We start from the raw sequence: 20,039 nt of genomic DNA, 5'->3' as shown, positions 1-20,039 counted from the left end.
GACCCGTTTAGATGCGGGATTGGCCCATATAGATTCCCATGCCACACGCATTACAACACTAGAAATAAGGGTGTGTGATGTAGAGGATCGTTTACAATCCTGTTAAACTGAGGTAACCTCCCAAGAGAAGTTCACTCTTCAATTACAAGAAAAATTGGAAGATCTGGAAAACAGATCACGCAGGAATAACTTGAGGTTTGTAGGGATCCCAGAATCGTTTAAGGGCCCTGCTTTAACCTCATTTTTCAGTACAGATCTGCCCGATGCCCTGGGAATCTTAGAAGACTTAGAAATCCTGCATATTGAGAGGGCCCACAGATTGGGTGCTATACAGGTGGGAGAGCCCAGACGCTTCTGCTCGGTTATTGCCCGTTACCTTGTGTTATGAGCCACGGGAAAAAACTTCAAAATACAGTGCGCAATGAAACAGTAGTGCAGCTACACAGTATAACACAAGTGTGCATCCAAAACACACTAAATGATACGAATGAAGAAAAGAAGTGTATACTAATAATAGCGCTCTCCAGTAGCCATGTTTTATATATCACCCATGTGAAAATGATATAATAAGGTTCGATTCACCATATATTGCAACAGAAACGTCCTTTGAACTCCTTATTGCACACACTCAGATGGTTACTCCAAAATTCTTCCTTCTCAGGGAAAAGTCAATAGTGTTCATAGGTAATTGGACCAACATAGAATCTATGGAAATAGATATAAGCCTCTCCTAATCCTCTTGCAAGGATATTTGTGGGAGGTGAAGAAAGCAATTTTAAAACAGCATGTCATAAAACTCCATATAACATCACCATCGCTCAGGTCTTTCACGAGGATTCAAATGGCACCAGATGTCAAGTTGGAAGGTGAATGAGCTCCGGATGCCCACCGCCACACCATAGAAAGTTCCCTCTAGTAGCTGATTGATGAGTGCAGGAGTCCACGTAAAAAACACAACCACGCTTAACGCGTTTCGGACGGGATCCGTCCTTCGTCAGAAGCATTGTTGTTCTTTTCCTTTGGCGGCAAGCCGCACATACATTTAGTTTTAGGCTAGTCAGTAGCCCCTGGCATTGGTTGTTTCAGTTAGAGGGCCCCTTGTTATTACCCACGGCTGTGGCTCATTTCCATTTTGCATTTTGGTTATGTATTTTATGTTATACTTCTGTTTATGTTCCCCGTGGGTGTCATGGGGTGCTCGGATCTCACCCTTAAGGAGAGGATACTGTTATGAACCACAGGTAGTGGTTCATTCCTATTTTATGTTTATAAGTTGTCTTGCAGGCCAGGATTTCCCGTTGCTCTGTTTAAGAATACTCTTGTTTGCTGCCGGTGGTGAGTCTGTGTAATTGCAGCTTGTTCCCATGTGTTCAGCCTCACCTGGCTGCTAATTGCATCTTGTCAGTTTGGAGTCATGCAACAGGGCAGCTGCATGACATAATTAATTAGGCCTCTATGTTATATGCTGGCTGAGTGCAATTCACAGACGCTGGTGATATTTCTAGGTTTCCAGTCTGCTTGAGTTCTGAGCTTGTTCCTGAGCTCCTGTCTAGCAGTGTCTGTCGAGCTGCTTCCTGTGTCGATTCCTGTGTCAGTCCCTGTGTTGATTCCTGTGTCTGATCCCGTGTCCTGCCGTGAAGTGTTCCTGTCAAGTCCTGTGGCTTTGCCTATGCCTGGTCGAGTTTCTGGCTTCTTGGTGTCCACCGGTCTGTCGTTTGGGATTCTGCCTGTCCTTCAGTTCTGAGAGTCTGTGTCGGCAGCGTTGGGGGTTCCTGTCCGTTTGCCAGTATTTGTACCGGTTCCGTGAATAGCGGCTCTGCCGCGTCCGTCGGCCTAGGCCGCTGTATTCCTTGGTTATATCTGTCACTGGTGTTTTGCAGAGGGTTCTGTTTATGCTGTCACCGCCGATACACAAAAGTATTGTGTCGGCGTGTGGACAGCATTTCCTTTGTTGTTCTTTTCCTTTGGCGGCAAGCCGCACATACATTTAGTTTTAGGCTAGTCAGTAGCCCCTGGCTTTGGTTGTTTCAGTTAGAGGGCCCCCTGTTATTACCCTGTCTCAGTTCACTCTTTGTCTCTCCTTAAGACCTGAGGGGGCATCGGAGTTGGGCAGACTTAATCCGCCCTTCAAACGCGGCTGCCATGGGCCCAAGAAACCATAGTCTCGCAAGAGTGAATTGACAGCACGGGTAAAACAACGGAGGTAGGGTGCCAGGGGCTATTCCCATTCCGTTTCCCTTTCACAGCATTACGTCCTGGTGCTCTGGACTCTCTTTATAACATCTCCCTTGTTCTGAGCACCAGGAACCTAACACCTTGATTATAGAACCAAAGAGAAAATTCTGACTGCTTACCACAGGACGAGAGATTTGATGGTTGGGGGTCAAAAAATTCTCATTTTTCAAGACTTCTCAGCGGCTGTCACTCTTAAACGTAAAGAGTTCTCTGAAGTCTGTTCATATCTCCACAACAAAAACATTAGATGCGCCCTGCTGCTGGAGGATGGTACTAAATTGTTCTTTATAGACCCAGACTCTGCGAAATCTCATTTTCTAACTAATAGGTCACCACAACGCTCCCCAAATAGATAGATCATGACTTTATAATATTTTGTTGTTTCTGTTAATGGAAGATACTTTCCCTGGGCGTGGATGATTTTTGCTCATTATGATTGCTTCTGGGGTTACTACCCCTGTACTTACTGTTCCATAAGTACTACTGCTCAGTGTTCTCCGTGCACACCTCTAGTCCTAGATGGTACCCACGACTGTTTTATTTTGTTGGAAAATGTTTGAAAATGAGGTTATGAGACATTATGATTGTTCACTATTGCTTGTATTGATGATGTTTTGTTCAACCACAATACTTAGATGTGTATTTGTAGCTTTTTATGTGATTTCATGCATACAGTTTGAAAATTAGGAGGCCGCTGACCAGGATTTTAGACATTGGGGATGAGTAGCCATGCTGTCCTCAAGTTACTCCTCTTCTGATGCCCTTCCCCCGAAACCCTATTTCCTAGAATGTAGGTGGCTTAAACACTCCTGTTAAAAAAAAGAGGGTCACTACACACCTCAAGTGCTTTCACCCATATGTGGTATTCCTGCAGTAAACACACTGGATAACTAGTGCAGAAAATACTTTAAGGGCAGCCTGGATCGGATCCTGTATCTCCACCCCCTTTCGTAGAAAGGCTAGGGGAGTAGCCATTCTGTTTCGCAAAGATCTACCAGTATCAATATTGTCAGAAGTTATTGACCCTGAGGGGAGATATATAATCTTAGACATAGAACTGTACCACACTAAATATACATTGGTCAATTTATATGCCCCTAACGCCAACCCTCATTTGTATGTTCAAGATTTGGGACACCTCCTTCAGGGTAGACACCTTTACTCCTTAATCTTAGGAGGGGACTTCAATATGGTGGAGGACTCCGCCATTGACAGATCCCCCCCCCCCCACCACCACCCATTATGCGTGCTTCTGATTCTCAGGGCCATTTCCTGCACTCTATCCGAACCGCCCTGTTCCTATCAGATCCCTAGAGGTTGTTAAATCCTACGGACAGAATGCATACCCACCTATTGATGGTACGTGGGTCTCCTTCTCGTATTGACAACATTTTAATAGCAGACACACATGTCTCATATTTGTCATGTAGACATCCATGATATTGTAGTGTCGGACCATGCACCTGTCTCAATATCTCTCAGCCACCCATTTATGTGCCCATCGGATCATATCTGGAGATTCCCCCATTATTTATCAGCAAATGATGATTTTAAATCATTCCTTATTTATCATTGGACTAATTATGTGGATGAGAATTTGGACTCTTGGGACAACCCAGAACTTTTCTGGGAGGCCTCCAAGGCGGTTATGAGAGGGCACATAATTAGCTTTGTCTCTCGAAAAAAGAGAGAAGCCAAGGCAGAATATGCTGCATTACAATCAACAATGTCAGCGGCGTTCCAACACTATACTCTCTTCCCATCTGATAGCACTCTAACTGCATATAAACAAGCTAGGCAGTTGCTTGAGACTTACCTGGCAACCCAAGCTAAACACTCCCTTGATTTCACTAGGAACAGGTTCTACAGGTGGGGAAACAAAGCCGGTAGATTATTGGTGGCCCTATCCAAACCCCCTAAAAAACAACTCTTAAACACCCTATTTCAGGAACTACCTTAACCAAGTCCTCTGAGATTGCGGCGCAATTGCAGACTTACTTTGAAACTCTGTTTGGTTCCTCACCTGTGGACACTGAGACCCAACAACGATTCCTTTCTGATGGCGTTTTATCCCCACTCACCCCTGACTAGACGGAAGCACTGGCGGGTAGGGTTACAATGGATGAGGTTAACTTGGTCATATCTCGACTTCCCCATGGTAAAGCAATGGGCCCGGATGGCCTCTCAGGCGACTACTATTGCCTATTGCAGACACACATTGCCCCTGCGTTGGTGGAATTATTCCAATCTATACATGAAAAGGGCTCCCCTTCTCCTCTTTTCAATGAAGCTTTTATTACCCTTTTGCCAAAACCGGACAGGGATCCCTGTCAACTGTCCTCATACAGGCCCATTAGTCTCCTGATGTAGACTGCAAACTGTTAGCTAAAATTATGGCACTACGTCTTCAAGCTATACTCCCTGACATACTAACGAACACACAAGTAGATTTTGTCCAGGGACGACATGCTGTTAAGGCGGTACGCACAGCATTGGCTGCGGTGTTATCATCCCAAAACTTCCCTGCAGATCAACATATGCTTTTAAGTTTGGATGTTAATAAGGCATTCGATATGGTGTTGTGGCCACATTTGTTTACTGTTTTAGAAAAAAGGGGTTTTGAAGCGAGCTTTATCCAACTGATTCACTCTCTATATCAGAGGCCGTCCGCCTCATTACTGATTAATGGATCTACGGGCACACTTTTTTTATTTGGAGAAGGGCACCCGCCAGGGATGCTCTTTACCTCCCTTGTTATTTAATTTAGCACACAAGCTTGGTATCTGCACACTCAGTATAGTATCAAAATTATTATGGATGTGTGGAATTCATCACCACACGTCCATTGAGTAAGACCCCTCTTTCCAATTATTAGGTAATGTCCTATGTTTTTAGGGGGTGCTGTCAACTACAGTATGCATACATTCAGATTTGGAAAAGAAAAAGAAACAGAAGAATCTGTAATGTTGACGCACTAACTAGAATTAGTTAGTGCGTCAACATTACAGATTCTTCTGTTTCTTTTTCTTTTCCAAATCTGTATTTAGTTTAGCACTAGACCCACTTCTACGTACGCTTCAAGATTCACCTGTCTATCGGGGCATTTCATTGTCCACTCATGAGATTAAAGTATCTGCGTTTGCCGATGACATTCTCCTCTACCTAGCTGACCCCGAGCACTCCCTTCAGCGCATTTTTGACACCATTACTCAGTTTGGCTCCATTTCTGGTTTTAGTATCAATATAGACAAATCAAACGCTATGTTACTACATGGTAGTCATATATGCCCTCGATGGATTACTCAGTTTCCGTTACGATGGGCTGCCGCACATATTCCATATCTGGGGATTTTGGTCCCTCACAACCCTGCAAACTTATACAGAATTAATGTGAGCCGTGCAATTACTGCCTTGGCTAATGATGTGAAAAGGTGGGAACGTCTTCCACTGTCCTACCTAGGTCGGGACAATTTACTCAAGATGGTAGCTATTCCACGTTTGCTTTATCCGCTGCAAATACTCCTGGTCTTATTGACCAAATCAGATGTACAACAAATTAATGCACTCTTTCGTAGATTTATTTGGAAAGGCGGCCGAGCCCGTATAGCACTGCGGAAACTCATTCAACCAAAATCTAATGGGGGGATAAATTTCCCGGATATAGTAAACTATAACCATGCCGCTCTTTTGAGGCATCTACGTGATTGGCTGCAGAATAGCTCAATATACACCAACACATCGTTGGACAAAGGCTTCCTTCCTAGTGTAAGCCTAACATGTTTTCTCCACCAGCATGACCAGGAACTGCCTAACTCCATAAAGTTGAATCCCCTTTTATGGACTACTAGGAAAATTTGGCACATACTGCGTCATAATGCAGGTCTAAACCAATGCCATTCCCTTCACCTTCCTTTAATTCGCAACTCTGACTTTCTGGATGACATGGCTGCTCACCCCTTCACTCTGTGGAGATTGGCAGGTATTCACAATTTGCGTTCCTTAGTCTCAATAGAGGATAAACGTCCCCTACATTACTCAGAAGTATCGTCCCAATATGCCATAGTAAGCCCCTATCCATTGGCGTTTCTACAAACACGGTTTTACATTACACACGTTCTTACTCACTTTTCGGCTGGTGATTGGAATAGTTCGTTAGACAGCCTTCTGACACTTCTGTTGCCTCAGCGTAAGGCCATTTCTGTCCATTATACTTTCCTGAGAAATATTATTAACCATGCAGAGGTGGCGGGAGGAATGTCTACATGGCTGACCCACTTTCCCACCCTGACCATACCAACATTGGAAAAAGCTCTTTTGTTTTCACGAAAGGTTCTCAAAGCTAGTATGTACACTGAACTTTTCCTGAACATTTACCATAATACTTACTTATCCCCTCTTCGGCGTTTCCGTATGGGAACTTCCGACACCCATACATGTCCAAAGTGTCATCAAGCAGAAGCGAACAATTACCATTGTCTTTGGGCTTGTCCCATCATACAGTATTTCTGACATCTCATTAGGCGTTACGCTGAAGCTAAACTTGTCACCTTTGTGCCTTTTACCCTCGAATGGGCTATATTAGGTGTTTTTGACCCTACTCTCCGAATGACTTTAGAAAGTAAACAATTGCTATTAGCCCTTAGCGCGGCTGGGAAAAAAGACAATCCTTCAGGGATGGATTGACAACACTCCCCCACAAATTCCCCTATTCTTGTCCAAGCTCCACTTTATATTTAAAATGGACTGGGTAAAAGCTATTGTGGACAAAGGCAAACAAGTTGAACGTTTCTTTGTTCTCTGGGACTCGTATATAGCATCCCTTCCACTTGCTACGAGACAACAAATTAATTTCAGCCTCAAGAATACCACATGGTATCTCACGAGGCTAGCAGCTCAGTACCCACCTGTCATTCTGGCCTAATAGGGTGCAATTGTTCAGCGGCCTCTCCCGGTATTGCCATGCTACATGATAGAATTAAAATGCATTGAAATGGCTTTTATTATTTTGTACAAGTAATGCTTCACTATAATGTTGGGATTTCCTTATTTATGTCACTGTACACTTATTTTCAGATACTCTACTTTGATTGTATCTCCGACCAGATTTGTTATGTTGTAATGTCTCAATAAAAATATTATATAAAAAAAAAGAAATCCATGCACAGGCAATAGTGGGCCTAAACACCACTCCTGAAGCAGTGTAAATGGATTTAAGCGTAGTGTCAATCTTACGATCAGTCAGCTCTTTTAACGCGGTAGATCCAGGAACAAGTAAAACCACCTTTTTAGACAGTCTGGAGACAGATGTGTCAACAATGGGTGGGTTTTCACATTTTTTCCTATCTTCCTCAGGGAAGGGAAAAGCAACCAGAACCCTTTTTGGGATCTGGAATTTTTTCTCCGGGTTTTCCCAGGATTTTTCAAATATAGCGTTTAATTCCTTAGACGCAGGGAAGGTTAGCGAGGCTTTCTTATTGTCAGTGAAGTAAGCCTCCTCAACCTCCTCAGGTGTTGTGTCATTAATGCTTAACACATCTCTAATGGTCTCAATCATGAGCTGCACCCCCTTAGCAAGGGATGCCACCCCCTCTGCACATCCCCATCACTGTCTGCAGTATCAGAATCGGTATCCGTGTCATCTTGCATAATTTGGGCAAGTGCACGTTTCTTCTGGAACATGCTAGTGGATTTTGCAGGAATAGGGACAGAGCCTGACCAAACTGCAATAGACTTCTTCAACACCTGAGTTTCAGTCTCAGTATTAGCTACCCTAGTAGAGATCTGAGAGATCATTCCTTTGATAGAAGATAACCACTCAGGCTCAACAATAGGAATCTGAGACAAAACATTACAATCCTGTGTAAATGGAATGGATCCCTCCTGCGAGGAAACATCTTCTGCAGCATATGACACAGAGTCCCTGGACATGGCTATGTGAGATATTAAACACCCACACACACAGGGAAATGTCAGACTCAGTTTCCCCCCAAGTATGCCACAGAGAGTCACAGAGATTGGAGCCAACCCACACACAGCGCTTTTTGAGGTAGAACTAATAAAACTACCAGTGCTGTCTGTGTACCTTAATAGACTACACAGACTTTACACAGCCCCCCCAATCTATAACCCCCTGGTACCGCACAGGATAGCTGGAGTAGCTTGGAGGGACAGCTCTCCCTGTCATCGTCCGTTGTACAGGAACTGCAGGCAGGAAAATGGTGCTGAACGCTGCTGGGTCTGATCTGAGGAGAAGCTCCGCCCCCTGAACATGGCGCTGCTTCCCTCTCTTCATTATATTATACTGGCCTGAGGATTGCTGCTGGCAGTGATCCGGGGACCCTGACAGGCTTGCTGACCAGTGTAGTGTATAGGCGCTGGCTCAGGGCACCTCTCACAGTACCGCACTATGTACTGCTGAGCCCCGGAGCACAGTTAGTACTGCGCTCCCAACCCTGTTGCCGCCATCTTCACACCGGCTCCCTGCTTGCCTGGGGGGCTGGTGACTCACTCGCCACCGAAGTCTTCTGGCTCTGTAAGGGGGTGGCGGCATGCTGCGGGAGTGAGCGGTCAACTGTGGTGGCTAATGATCACCCTCAGGAGCTCAGTGTCCCGTCAGCGGAGATAGTGGCTCAGACCCCACAGGGCGGACACTACTCCCACCCTTAGTCCAACGAAGCAGGGAGGCTGTTGCCAGCAGCCTCCCTGTAAAATAATAAACTCTAAGAAAACTTTTACTAGAGAAACTCTGGAGAGCTCCCCTAGCTGTGACCGACTCCTCCGGGCACATTTTCTAAACTGAGTCTGGTAGGAGGGGCATAGAGGGAGGAGAAAGCCCACAATCGCAAACTCTTAAAATGCCAGTGGCTCCTAGTGGACCCGTCTATACCCCATGGTACTAATGTGGACCCCAGCAAGTTAAAGGGAGATAAGCCATAAATTGGAAAAACATCATAAACTCACTAATACCAGACTAGGATGCCAATTTATAAGAAGCACCTTTAATGATGTATGGCCATTAACAGGAGTGACGAGTTCTGTAATTGAAAGAAAAACCCCAGAAAAAGGCAAAGGTTATCTAGTGTCATCGAATGGGTTGAGTTCTATAGACTGGTAGAGAGGGAGCCATCACTGTGTTCCAAGAAACTAGCACTTGACGCCACCCCGGCTACTTGTACACCATTCGTATGATACCAGCTGAGAGAGGAACAAACTGCTACTTTCGTTACTCATGAGCGGTCATAGGGAAGGATAAGGGATACAAATTGGCAGGAGTGTAATTTAACTAATAGCAGGTCTACCTTGACTGGAGGTCAGAGATCCACACGTCAAGAAGAGAGGATCAAATTAATGCAGAAACCACTTTTTAATAATTAAATTGGTAGAGCGGACGCAGTCAGACCGATAGTACCTAGAATATGCAAGTACATTCTTACCATTAAACAAGGATCACTGGCCAAGAGACGATACTCCCTATCTTACTTAAAGCTGGATATTGTACCCAAATCCTGGTCAATCTATATTAAGTTTCATGGGCCCCTACCGTGCACGTGAACTTGAAAGTATCTGGGTCACTCATTAAATAATATAAAGGTTTTTTTGTATTGCATGCATATACTTTTACTGTATAGCCACCGTAGATAAGGGGGAGGGATTTAGTGAAAGTCCATATTCTATATGTTTGCATGGTTTGATGACTGTGATACTGATGTATTAAAACCCAGATAATTGTTATTAATAGTAAAGGAAGGTATATACAGCGCTTCTGAAACTGGATATGAAAACCAAATGTATTTTAATACATAAAATATACAATTTACATAAAAAAATTAATAAAAAGAGGGCAAGCACAGCGTCATATCTAGTATATTACCACATAGGAAGCCTGGACAAAATCCACTGTATAGGATCCAAGGAAATAAAGCCACAGTCCTGGGAGCAATTTTCAATGCTGGTAGATATCAGTCCACATGGATGATGAAGACAAACCTTTTGTTTTGGCTTAATTCTGAACAGAGATTCAGTCCTGTTTAGAGCTGGTTCTCTTCTACCTCTGTGGACATCTGCCAAATCCCCATATAGCTTGTAAATGGACTTCTAGGCGTTTTTCCAAGATGGATTAATGGAATCTGTGGTGCCCGGCTCCTGTAAACCAACGCGTTTCGCTGTATCCACAGCTTTATCAAGGTATGTGTGCCCATTGTGAAGGTGCCCTTTTTAAGGCTGTGCTAATTGCCCATTGATGACAGCTGAGGTTCAATTCAAAATCTCATAATAGTTAAAAAAACAATAAACCAAATCCATATCCAGTTTCAAATATCTATGTTTGAAGAAGACAAATGCACATGTATATTAAAATTAATTTTGATATATATTTAGAAAATATATATATACAGCGCCACTTGTGGGATAGACTCCAAAATTATGTAAAACTATTATAAAAGAGAAAACCTTTAAAAACACACACACAACCTTGTTATAGGTGTCTGCCACCCCCTAAAAATGCAATGCTGGTAGAGTAATGCTAAAAAGTATGGAAAAAGTGGGGGATAGGGGTAGCTACCCTTTGAAGAAGTCATATGTGACGAAACGCGTTGGGTTCCCTGCACTGACCCCCTGTCTATTTTTAAAGCTAAGTCGAATCTCCTACCTTATATTTATATATTTTTATCTCTTAAAAATTTGTACATTTTTATCTAATAGCTTTTATACCTTAATAAAACTGGTTTATTTTTATATATATTTTTTGGCTCATAAATTTTAACGTTTTTTAGTACGTACTTTTTAAACAACACAGGTCGCCGGTACCCCTATCCCCCACTTTTTTTGATATATATTTATTAAGTTTAAAACAAAGAAATTCCAAACACTTCCTGGTTAGTGGGGCCGATCACATGAACGCATGTATTAGTTTCCTGTATTTGGAACGCATATTTACATGCTGTCACTGCTAAATTTCCTCATTTCCGGTCATGTGACCGGTTACTGGCAATACAGCAGTACATGTGATTGGCATACATCACCGGAATTGTATCCAGTTCCATCCCCTATTCATTCTAATGCATCCGATCACGTGACCAGTCCGCCCACGTGATCGGCGCACATGACCGGAAGTACGTCCATTCTCCCAGTCCGGCAACCAGCTCTATTGCTTATTCATTCTGATGTGCCTGATCACATGGCAAGATCCGCTCACGTGATCGGCACATACACCGGAAGTTGTAGTTCCCTTAGTCCGATGCCAAAATGGATCATGTGATAGCAGTCCTTTTAATATATCATTGCCCTTACTTAAATAGTCACAATTGTTTCTTTAATTAGACTATATTTCTTATATGTATACAACATAATATCTATTTCCAATAATCACAGTTGAGATGGTAATTAGACATCAAAATGTTTTTTTTTTTTTTTTAGAGACAAACATATAATATGAAGATAGCACAAGTTCCCATTTATTAAAAACTCCATATCACGTGTCCACAGCATGCGACCACATAGATGACCCCATACACAGACCATATACATAGTTCTTACAATTAGTTTTTCTAGGTATAGCGTTCATTTGCTATTAATCTGCCACAGTTATATTTTATAATCCAAACAATTCATATAGATAGATGAATATATCAAAATTACTTGACAAATAAACTCAATAAAATATCTGATACTTAGTTTCACTACTGACCTCTTGTGGTAAAACATTATAATGACCTCCAATATAGATTATACATTTACCTATATTGGTGTATATACACTGTATAAATGTAATTATATTTTTCATATATCTATATTCAAAAAATCACTATAATATAGCATTTAATTCTAATGCCTCATTGAGGCCACTGGGATATAGTGAATTAAACTGGAAGGTCCAGAATATCTCCTGACAGCATAATCTAATGAACCTATCACCCCCCCCCCCCCCCCCCCCCCGATTTGTCTGTGCAATATGTTCTAATCCGACCAATTGCAGAGAGCTTGGATCCTTGTTATGATGGTATAGAAAGTGTCTTGATACACTATGTTTGGAAAAACCATTAATAATATTTCTGCGGTGTTCCATAAATCTAGATTTAAGGGCTCTGGTCGTTCTACCGACATATTTTAAGTTGCACCCACATTCTAATAGGTAAATGACCCATGATGTATTACCGTTAATAAAACTGGAAAAGTTAATAGATTTCTCCTTTGATGTTGTATTTATTGTTTTAGTTTTATTTTGTACATGTAAACAGGGCGAACATCTGTTAGCACCGCATTTGTAAAAACCTTTGGGTTTTGATGTTGACTGTGATACTGATGTATTAAAACCCAGATAATCGTTATACTTACCATAGTTGTCGCTTGTACTTTGATCCATGGGACCTGAAAGAGGAAGAACCATCATATGAAATACAAAGGCATCTTAAATAGGTAATATCGCATTTACACATATACTTATTATAGGCTTACCCAGGCTGGCCTATAGATATTATTCTAGCTTGGGTGGAGGCACTTATGTATTGATAACCCTGGGGTGGTGAAAAGGGGTTACATTTCTGGAGGCACTGCTGAGATCCCATTATATCAGTGTTTTCTGTTACCAAAATAGCACAGGTCGCCAGTGTTAGGATGGAGAGGGTTACTGGATAGTGTCAAAGTCGGAAAAATATCATGCTACACGTTGCCATATATTCACCTCATGCGCTTGCCCGCTGCACGTGCACATTCTCTCCCGTGCGTGCGGATACTCGCAGCTGCGTGATGGCGCCTCCTCGGCCATGCGCTCGAGCGCGTGGTATGTGCATTTACGGTAGAGTTTGTGTGCGTCTAGCGGGCGACTCAATCGTTAAATAATAAAACCAAATAGTATGTTTTATAGATAATGTTCCCCTTAATAATGACTGTAAGTTTGTTTAATGTAACTGGTCGCTGGACAGAGAAATTCCTCTTTGCATGATACGAAGGGTCAGACAGGGTTTGAGCAGTGGTGTTTGGTACCTAACTAAAGAACATTTTATTAGGAACAATCCGGTGCTGGTTAGGTAAAGATTAATCGCTCCAGCGTATAGTTATGTCTATTAGTAGTTTCTGGACATTTACTATATTTGCGGTTCATTATCCATGCGGCGGGAATTCTGAGATTCCCTCCCACCTGAGCAGTTTGGTATAGTCACAGCCCACCTGTTCAAACTAACCTATGACCTTTTGTTATAATGCGGAGAGACATTCCTGTGTCCAATGAACAATAAGATTGTAGGGCCCTTTGTAGTACACTGTATGTTGTGTATATAAGGGTTACTGTCCCCAGACCGGCCAGTACTCTCTCTCATCAACATTTATCTCTGATAATTGGAGGACTGGATCCGGTTGCGCTAGCGAGTGTTCCCCGTATGGTATGTTTCTCTGTGGCCACTTTGTTACCCGTTTTAATGTTAGCCATTCATTCTTAGTCGATGTATTTGTGTTTGCGATCGTTCGCTATTGTGTATATTTCTGTTTAGTTATTCTGTTAGATATTAATGTTAGCCTGTAGTGTATGAACTGTTAACTGTTTTTTTTCCCCTTTTACTTAGCTAAATATTGTTAGTAAAGGTGTTGGAACCTTAGCAAGGAGTGTGTCTCACCATTTGTTATTAAGGGTTGCTGAGCATCTCAATCGCTCAAACAGCTAGCTTACAGACCAAGGTTAAACAGTGTTATATCATTGCAGTATCTCAACACTAAGATTTACAGTATAAGCATACTCTGTGTAAGGTTTAGAAGGTTATTATCTGTGTGTACGCTCGCTGTGTGTATTCCATACTCACAGCGCAGCATGTGTACGTAACTTACGTACCACGTGCGAGGTCTTTGTACGCAAATAGCGTACGAAGTGCGTAGCACGTACACGAGGGACAACGGCCATTACGGCTTCACGATATTAGTAAATAGCCTGTGTTCTAAGGTATACAATCAGCTTTATCAATTGGGACCTCGTCCGTCCTCCACATATCCGCACTAGCGAACACAGACTTTATCTGTCAGCAAAGGGCGGGAACGCAGTATCCCTTCGTATCCGTATTGGTGGTGAGGGATACAGTGGTGCTGACTAGATAAGCGTCTGTTACGCTACGCTGTAGGAGTGCTGGGGTGGAATCCGGAAGGTAGGAAGGTAAGAACAACATGCTATTATCTTTTATAACTGTTTATTTCTGTTTTGCGTACGCACACACGCACGCACGCACACACCTGCATTGTTGCGACTCACTCTCTTGTTGCCATTAGAATCGATTATTAGAGACGTGCTGAGGAAATCTGGTGCTATTTAGTTGAGATTATAAAGGATAATTTTTAAGGGAATAATTGTAAAGGACACACACACAGCATAGCAAATACTGTGTGGTGTACGGTAAGCGATTACAGTTGAACATCGTTTACATTTATAGAAGTGTGTAAGTTGTGTTGCTGTGGGCATATCTGGACTTTGTGCATACGTGTCTCGGGCAACGTGCGAGATTACGTACGCAACACAAAGGCATACGCACGTGGCGTGTTTACGCAACGAAGCGTACGGATACGCCCACCGAAACTTAAATCACACGATAACATTGTTTTAGTGGGGGCGGTATAGTATAGCCACCTGATAATAGCACAGGTTTGTTCAGTTTCCAAAAAGCTTAGTTAAAAGAGAACCTTCTTCTACTGCAAAACCCAGGGATTGAACTACTGCCTGTATGAAAGGAATTTCTGTACAGAAAGATCAGTGTGTATATGAGTGAGTAGGAGTGAGTGTGGAAATAAAGGTATTATTTTGTGAACCCAGAAATCAGGATCCCGTCGGAGACCACATCAGGTGAGTGGACACTTGGTGGCGTGGGACTGGCTTGCCCGCGTTAACATTATACAAGGTAAAAGGAGCAAGTAGTATCCGCAGACAAAAAAGACTGCGAAGGTTTAAGCGCAGCCCGGGGGGTTTTGCGTATTACCCATATAGATTGAGCTCCGGCTGAAGGTTTCGCAGCCTAAACAACTGATTCCGTTGGTCGGACAGCGTATAAATATTAAGTTACTTATGCGCAGTGCGACTGGACCGCACGTAATTGTGTGCATTAGTTTGTTACCTTGATACCCATTAAAATTTACTGTGGGATCATAAACGCTATTTGTACATTCTAACGTGATTTGTGTAGGTTTTTGTTATTTTAAGGGAGTTTCGCTGTTCACTCAGGAAATCTCCAACAACCAATACTTACTGGGGAGGGTAGCATACTCCCACACGCCCCAGTAAATAGAGGTTACAAAAAGATCCCGCGGATTGGGTACGTCCAGTGGTGGGCACATTACTGGAACTCGTACTGGCCAATTGGGGCGTAAAGTGAGTGAAGGCACTAGTTGAACTTTCACCGTCGCCTTACCGCGGGCAACTTGGTTTGTTTTGTAAGAATTCGCTGAAACAGCAATATCTGCAAACAATGGGGGCCAGTTGTTCAAAGAAGGGACGTCCAACAAGGGTTAACGTTGGTATTTGTTGGCCCAAAGGGTCAGCACGGTATATAATGTGTGAAAAATACGGATCACACACACAGGTATTTTGCAAAGAATGGGAACGAATGACAGAGGATGATGGGGAGCAGTTTCCCCGGGTAGGCAGTTTGAACCCTGAGGTATTGCAGAATCTAAGAAAAAGGATAGGTCAAATAAAATCTGCAAAGCAGAGGATTAGACATTATGATTGTTTACAGGTATGGCAACAGGAAAGTGAAATACAACAGGAATTAGCTCAGAAAGCAAATTCAAATCCTGGTAGGAGTCTGATAGCAAAGGCACCACCACCGTATATAGTAGGGGACAAAGTGGCTGCAGAGAATGACATGCGGGTGTACGATAAGGGTGCACTTAACCAATGTAGTAATGATAAGAATAAAATGAAAGTTAATGCAAATGTTGATACTAACGCTAACCCATGCAAGTTGTATCCCATTTTAAACTTCCCCGAGGAATACGACCAGGAAGATGAGCCCACTACGGTTTCAGCTCTCTATCTAGCGGCCACCATAAACGATACTTCAGTGAGCATCGCCCAACCAGTAAGAGTGGTATCAAAGGCACATAGTTCAGGGACAGGTGAGGTTGTATCTAGAGATAAGTACTAGTGATGAGCGGGTTCGGTTCCTCGGAATCCGAACCCCCCGAACTTCAGCCTTTTTACACGGATCCGAGGCAGACTCGGATCTTCCCGCCTTGCTCGGCTAACCCGAGCGCGCCCGAACGTCATCATCCCGCTGTCGGATTCTCGCGAGGCTCGGATTCTATCGCGAGACTCGGATTCTATATAAGGAGCCGCGCGTCGCCGCCATTTTCACACGTGCATTGAGATTCATAGGGAGAGGACGTGGCTGGCGTCCTCTCCATTTAGATTAGAAGAGAGAGAGTGAGAGTGAGACACTTGATTTACTGGAGCTTAGGAGTACTCAGAGAGTGCAGAGTTTACTAGTGACTGACCAGTGACCACCAGTGCAGTTTTATTATATTATTATTTAATATAATCCGTTCTCTGCCTGAAAAAAAACGATACACAGTGACACAGTAACAGTATACCATATCTGTGCTCAGCCTCAGTGTGCTGCATCATCTATGTATATCTGACTGTGCTGAGTGCTCAGTGCTCACACAGCTTAATTGTGGGGGAGACTGGGGAGCAGTAGCAGGAGTACATATTATTTAACAGTGCACACTTTTGCTGCCAGAGTGCCACTGCCAGTGTGACTGACCAGTGACCACTGTCTGACCACCAGTATATTGTGATTGTCTGCCTGAAAAAGTTAAACACTCGTCGTGTGGTGTTTTTATTCTATAAACGCATTCTGCTGACAGTGTCCAGCAGGTCCGTCATTAATTATATAATATATACCTGTCCGGCTGCAGTAGTGATATATATATATATTTTTTATATCATTATCATCCAGTCTATATTAGCAGCAGACGCAGTACGGTAGTCCACGGCTGTAGCTACCTCTGTGTCAGCAGTCGCTCGTCCATCCATAATTGTATACCACCTACCTGTGGTGTTTTTTTTTTCTATCTTCTTGATACTAGTAGCTTACTTTAGGAGTCTGCAGTGCTGACAGTGTCCAGCAGGTCCGTCATTATATAATATATACCTGTCCGGCTGCAGTAGTGATATATATATATTTTTTATATCATTATCATCCAGTCTATATTAGCAGCAGACACAGTACGGTAGTCCACGGCTGTAGCTACCTCTGTGTCGGCAGTCGCTCGTCCATCCATAATTGTATACCACCTACCTGTGGTGTTTTTTTTTTTTCTATCTTCTTGATACTACTAGTAGCTTACTTTAGGAGTCTGCAGTGCTGCTGACAGTGTCCAGCAGGTCCGTCATTATATAATATATACCTGTCCGGCTGCAGTAGTGATATATATATATTTTTTATATCATTATCATCCAGTCTATATTAGCAGCAGACGCAGTACGGTAGTCCCCGGCTGTAGCTACCTCTGTGTCGGCAGTCGCTCGTCCATCCATAATTGTATACCACCTACCTGTGGTGTTTTTTTTTTTCTATCTTCTTGATACTACTAGTAGCTTACTTTAGGAGTCTGCAGTGCTGCTGACAGTGTCCAGCAGGTCCGTCATTATATAATATATACCTGTCCGCTGCAGTAGTGATATATATATATTTTTTATATCATTATCATCCAGTCTATATTAGCAGCAGACGCAGTACGGTAGTCCACGGCTGTAGCTACCTCTGTGTCGGCAGTCGCTCGTCCATCCATAATTGTATACCACCTACCTGTGGTGTTTTTTTTTTTCTATCTTCTTGATACTAGTAGCTTACTTTAGGAGTCTGCAGTGCTGACAGTGTCCAGCAGGTCCGTCATTATATAATATATACCTGTCCGGCTGCAGTAGTGATATATATATATTTTTTTTATATCATTATCATCCAGTCTATATTAGCAGCAGACGCAGTACGGTAGTCCACGGCTGTAGCTACCTCTGTGTCGGCAGTCGCTCGTCCATCCATAATTGTATACCACCTACATGTGGTGTGTTTTTTTTCTATCTTCTTGATACTAGTAGCTTACTTTAGGAGTCTGCAGTGCTGACAGTGTCCAGCAGGTCCGTCATTATATAATATATACCTGTCAGGCTGCAGTAGTGATATATATATATTTTTTATATCATTATCATCCAGTCTATATTAGCAGCAGACGCAGTACGGTAGTCCACGGCTGTAGCTACCTCTGTGTCGGCAGTCGCTCGTCCATCCATAATTGTATACCACCTACCTGTGGTGTTTTTTTTTTCTATCTTCTTGATACTAGTAGCTTACTTTAGGAGTCTGCAGTGCTGACAGTGTCCAGCAGGTCCGTCATTATATAATATATACCTGTCCGGCTGCAGTAGTGATATATATATATATTTTATATCATTATCATCCAGTCTATATTAGCAGCAGACGCAGTACGGTAGTCCACGGCTGTAGCTACCTCTGTGTCGGCAGTCGCTCGTCCATCCATAATTGTATACCACCTACCTGTGGTGGTTTTTTTTTCTATCTTCTTGATACTAGTAGCTTACTTTAGGAGTCTGCAGTGCTGACAGTGTCCAGCAGGTCCGTCATTATAAAATATATACCTGTCCGGCTGCAGTAGTGATATATATATATTTTTTATATCATTATCATCCAGTCTATATTAGCAGCAGACGCAGTACGGTAGTCCACGGCTGTAGCTACCTCTGTGTCGGCAGTCGCTCGTCCATCCATAAGTATACTAGTATCCATCCATCTCCATTGTTTACCTGAGGTGCCTTTTAGTTGTGCCTATTAAAATATGGAGAACAAAAATGTTGAGGTTCCAAAAATAGGGAAAGATCAAGATCGACTTCCACCTCGTGCTGAAGCTGCTGCCACTAGTCATGGCCGAGACGATGAAATGCCAGCAACGTCGTCTGCCAAGGCCGATGCCCAATGTTATAGTACAGAGCATGTAAAATCCAAAACACCAAATATCAGTAAAAAAAGGACTCAAAAATCTAAAATAAAATTGTCGGAGGAGAAGCGTAAACTTGCCAATATGCCATTTACCACACGGAGTGGCAAGGAACGGCTGAGGCCCTGGCCTATGTTCATGGCTAGTGGTTCAGCTTCACATGAGGATGGAAGCACTCAGCCTCTCGCTAGAAAAATGAAAAGACTCAAGCTGGCAAAAGCACAGCAAAGAACTGTGCGTTCTTCGAAATCACAAATCCACAAGGAGAGTCCAATTGTGTCGTTTGCGATGCCTGACCTTCCCAACACTGGACGTGAAGAGCATGCGCCTTCCACCATTTGCACGCCCCCTGCAAGTGCTGGAAGGAGCACCCGCAGTCCAGTTCCTGATAGTCAGATTGAAGATGTCAGTGTTGAAGTACACCAGGATGAGGAGGATATGGGTGTTGCTGGCGCTGGGGAGGAAATTGACCAGGAGGATTCTGATGGTGAGGTGGTTTGTTTAAGTCAGGCACCCGGGGAGACACCTGTTGTCCGTGGGAGGAATAGGGCCATTGACATGCCTGGTGAAAATACCAAACAAATCAGCTCTTCGGTGTGGAAGTATTTCAACAGAAATGCGGACAACATTTGTCAAGCCGTGTGTTGCCTTTGTCAAGCTGTAATAAGTAGGGGTAAGGACGTTAACCACCTCGGAACATCCTCCTTTATACGTCACCTGCAGCGCATTCATCATAAGTCAGTGACAAGTTAAAAAACTTTGGGCGACAGCGGAAGCAGTCCACTGACCAGTAAATCCCTTCCTCTTGTAACCAAGCTCAC

The sequence above is a fragment of the Pseudophryne corroboree genome, chromosome 10 (assembly GCF_028390025.1).
Source record: "Pseudophryne corroboree isolate aPseCor3 chromosome 10, aPseCor3.hap2, whole genome shotgun sequence".
Taxonomy (NCBI): domain Eukaryota; kingdom Metazoa; phylum Chordata; class Amphibia; order Anura; family Myobatrachidae; genus Pseudophryne; species Pseudophryne corroboree.
This window is presented reverse-complemented; position numbering follows the sequence as displayed.